The sequence below is a fragment of the Pinus tabuliformis genome, chromosome 5_2 (genome assembly GCF_031772625.1).
Source record: "Pinus tabuliformis cultivar Carrire ecotype Pingquan chromosome 5_2, CPIR1, whole genome shotgun sequence".
NCBI lineage: Eukaryota > Viridiplantae > Streptophyta > Pinopsida > Pinales > Pinaceae > Pinus > Pinus tabuliformis.
The window spans coordinates 583,808,781-583,813,484 of NC_142306.1; the positions used below are offsets into that span (position 1 = coordinate 583,808,781).

At 40.8% G+C, this 4,704-nt stretch overlaps 1 pseudogene; it reads right to left on the reverse strand.

Annotated features, from left to right (window-relative positions):
* Positions 1–2,369: 2,369 nt before the first annotated feature.
* LOC149160337 (peroxiredoxin-2E-1, chloroplastic-like) lies at positions 2,370–3,077 on the reverse strand (annotated as a pseudogene).
* Between the last annotated feature and the right edge of the window lie 1,627 nt (positions 3,078–4,704).

The following is a 4,704-nucleotide window of genomic DNA, read 5'->3' on the forward strand; positions in this document are numbered from 1 at the left end:
CTTCTGCTAGAGGAAGTGTTCTAGATTGCCAACTGAAGGCATGTTCAGGGGCATCTTTGTCTCTGGCTACAACTCTGAAGCTGGTGTGGCAGGTTGTGGCTCAGGCTCGCTTGATGTGACTTTGAAGCTTGTAGATGACCATCATTTCCCCCCCTGTCAGATACAAGGTGAGATGATGGAGGAAACTCAACTGCAAGACAGTTCAATATTCTGGAACAAGTTCTGATATGTGTTTGGAATATCTTCTTGGCTGTTGATGCCCATTGCCAAGAAGCGATCCATCCAAGATGAATCTTTGTTCTTGCAGGACGTTTGTTTTTGAAGCATCTGTGTGAAGAATGGCTGGTTTTATGACAGTGCTCACATGGATGAAGATCAAAACAGTGATCTTTCAGATGGCCAACTTGGTCACAGTGTTGGCATTTCACGATCTGTTGTTGTTGTTGTTGTTGTTGTGGAAGAGGGGCGGAATCTGAAACAGCTGAAGCTGAACTGTCATGAGGAGTAGGTGCACTGTCATGAGGAGCAGGTGAACTGTCATGAATGAGTCCAGCACTCTGAAACTGAATGGGCTTTGAGTAGTCTGGAATATGAAAGGACAAGTCCTTGTCATATCCAAGACCAGTTCTGTGCTTGTTGTGGACAAGCTGTTCCCAAGGTCTGATGATGGGCTTGGGAAGTGCAAACTGAGTTTCTGCATCTGCATGTACAACTGCTGCTTTATTGGTTTCTGGATCTGAATGAACTTGCTGCTTATGGGAGTCTATTTCACTGTTCTGAACAAAAACAGGTTCAGAATGATGACTCCTTTGTTTTATTTCTTCTTGCTGAAGCTGAGATTCAAGCTGTAAAAAATCAATCTTTTCCTGTGCATTATATAAGCATGTCTGAATGTCACAAAGAGTGTCTTTGCTAACATTTACCTTCCCACCAATAGTGGAGTGTATTAGTGTATTCAGTAACTCTAATACATCATCAAATCTAGCCATTGTCTCAACAAAGAAATGAATACTCAACTAATTCCAGCTAAGAATTTAGCCAATCACAAACAGATTTGTGTCCAACAAGAATGAAAGGCTCAAAGTCCTTCCAACACAGATACAATAGATATGTTTCACCCTTAAAATGCTCAGGTATACCAAGATACGCTTTGTATGGATGCACAACTAAATGACTTCTTCCTTCTTTGAAATTCGAACTTCAACTACAGGAATGGATTACATATACCTCTGATGTATCAACTCAAATAATAACGGAGATTGGAAGCAGATGAACAGCTAATATTCAAGAGATTATTAGAGACTGATGAACTAATAACTCCAAACAGATCAATACATCACTGAAGTTTGTGTTGCAACCCTCATGAAGATGGAGAATAGCCTATGCATATTTTGATACATCTATGCCACTGTTCAACTCCGGGTAGAGTTTCCGTCATGACATCTCTGTTGATTCCTGTACTTCATATAAGGTAACAGCGGGTGGAACTTTACACTTGCTGAGTAATTCGTGTGGAGATATTAATGAACTTGGCTTACAAAAGCGCACCTCAGCAGGTATTGATGAATATGATACGAATGAGAAAACATATCAGTGTGCTTCATATGAGATGTGCATATATATATGGGCGGTATCTTAATGTAAAAAATACACTAGAAATGTCATACACAAAGAAATTTCTGAGATCCAAATCTACAATTATAAACACTCATCGCACAAAATGGCTTTCAACCTCATATACTTTCATGATGAGAACTGCGCAATATGCTATGAAGATAACCACCAGTCATGATCAAAGAGACAAGGGATACAATATCGGCACGGAAAAACTTTCCAGATTTCTTGAAACGAGACCCCAGAAGACTACCTCCTTCACGGCAAGCCCGGTCTCCTCCACGAGTCACATACAATAGTCAAGACGGGCACCACAAGCTGCATTATATGATTTGCAAGCCGAATAGCAAACACGAAGCCGATTATCACCATCGCATCTTTGAATGGAAATTCAACAAGCTAGCCACTTTGCCGCTGCTGCACATTATCCAGAATAGCAAACAGTGTCCGACTAGTTGGAAACAACCTGTTGTAGTTTGGCATTACAACAACTGCTTCTAATTGCTGCAGAATGCTTACTTCACTTGGAGCACAGTGTTGACCTTCTAAATCACGTACAAGAACATCTCCACACATTGACAAACTTGAAAAGAGAACACATTTTCGTTTCTCCTTAGCAATCAGATTGAAAAACAAGCAAATAAATCAGAACGAACACACTAATTTACAAAGCTTCACCCGAATCTTTAACGCCGGACCACAAAAAAGCTCGCACACATCACAACACCTCCTAACACAAAACCACGCCCTCTTTGTCAAAATATGCCAGAGTAGCCTCCGGCAGCTTCTCCCCCACTGAAATAGTTGCTCTGATTAGCTGTAATGTTGTTGATGACCGAACAAATGTCCAGGTTCAAGACCTTGACGACACTGTCCTCTGCCAACAGTGCATAGCGCCTCGATCGAACCCCTAAACCCGCAGGTTTATCGCTCAAATCAAGAGTAACACCCAATGCTTTGGTTCTTGATTTCCATCGGCCAGCAGGAGGACCTTATCACCTACATTCAGATTCTGACCCCAGGCCCTCATAACAAAAGCATCGTTTACAGAAACGCAGGAAATTGTGTCAACCCCTTTGGCCTTCAGCTCATCGGCTTTTTCCACAAATCCTGGGAGATGTTTCTGAGAGCAAGTGGGTGTGAAGGCACCGGGAACGGCCAACAGAACCACTTTCTTCGGAAAAGCAAAATCTTTGAACGCTTCAACGGAAGCCGAAACTCTATCGTCACGCCAGGGTTTCGAGCACCGAAAAGCTTCTTTAAGAAGAAACAAACACTAAAAACTTCTTTAAAGAAAAGGCCTCTTTAAGAATTCGATCCGGTGCCCGATTGCTACTTGCTCCGCCATTTTCCTGATCCAAATATCCCAGCCACGACTCCAGAGAGGGGCGTCGCCACGGAGTTTTTTTTTCATTAACAAATGTGGTTTAACAGATGCAGAAATTACGAAAGCCTTTAGACATTGCAAGGCATATCCTCCTGCGAAATTACCAAGCCGAATAGAATGTTTCAAAGGCGTGAACTGTTATCTGACAGGACAGAGCAGCGCTCAGCATTGAGGCAGTGGCAAACTATTTCAGGACAGATGTGTTAATTATGGACAGAGCCCAGTTTGCAGAGAATATGAAACGGTTTTGAAGTCTGAGCGTTATGGACAAATCGCAGTGGCACAGCGGAAAGGAATATGGACAGATGCGTTATGGAACGTTAGGTATTAGAATCAATGAGACTGTCGTGTCAGGAGAAACGTAAGAGTCAGAAGGATAATTTGTTTGTTGCCACGCTCCGTGCTCTGATTTTTATTTGTTGCCACAACGTTTTCAACATAAACCCCTCGAATAGGAGTTAGGAATGACCAGCGACCATAAGAAAGCTTGCTCAGCGCATATTGAAAGCACCATTCAACGTCGGGCGACTTCCACTATTGGGCAGCTTGACTCCGATCCAATAGGGCCATGGGTTCATATCCCACTCTCAACCAGTTCCGCAACAACCTCTTAATACTTTCAGTGTGTTTAGAACTCAATGCACCAACAATTTATTTCCACCACCATTCAACAATAGCCGTGATTTGTTTCCACCAGCGTTCAAAACTTAAATCAACAACAATTTCAATCGCTGAATCGACCCATTTGATTGCTTAAATTTCGCAGAGCAAGGTGTACACACCATTGAAAGTAATAGTCATGCCCCTTTTAACGCAACAACAAAATAGTTTGCACACACAGATTCGATGCTTCGAGAATCGATGAGACATATATTTTTTATTACAAAGAATAATGACAGAATATGGCAGAGGGAGCAACATTTATTTGAAAAACGGCAGCATTCAATACCATTACATTTGAAAAACTGCATTCATTTGTACAAATACTCAAAGCAGCAAACGTATTTCAGGGAGCATCAAAAACATTTATGTTACCGGTGGTATGTCGATTCAACAGAGGCATTCTTCTGCCTTCCGCTCTGGACCAAGTAATCATTCACCAAATTAATCCTTCAGAGGACAGAGGCATTGAGGACAGAGGCGTTATAAGGCAGCGACAGCATGTCAGGAGCGCTGGAAAAGAATATGGCAGAGGGCCAGGACTGACATGCACATAACAGGCCACAGAAAAACAAGTGGCTCTGATACCATGTTAAACACACATGGACAGCAAAGAATAGGAAAGATAAATCAGTGAGTACATTTTTTATTAACATCAGATATACATTTATAGTACAATATGTGACTCTTGGGTTTTAGATCCCAAGGTCTCTTGGACTGCTTTTGTCCATTCGACTTCCACACTAACCCATTAGGATTAGGTGTCCAACATATTTAGATTTTCAATGATTTTATATTAGTCCATATCATATTTTGGCAATTTTTAAAGTAAAATAATGGTGTACTATAAAATAAAATATGAGTCAATCATTTTAGAAAATATGAAAATTAGCTAATTTTTTTTGGAAAAAACATGGAAAATTAACTCACCTACTAATATTAACCCTAAAATTTTCCATACTAGTAACAAAAGATAGTTTACAACTTTTAAGTAAAAAGAAAAAACAACCTTTGACATCGATACAAAGTTCTCTTCAATAAGC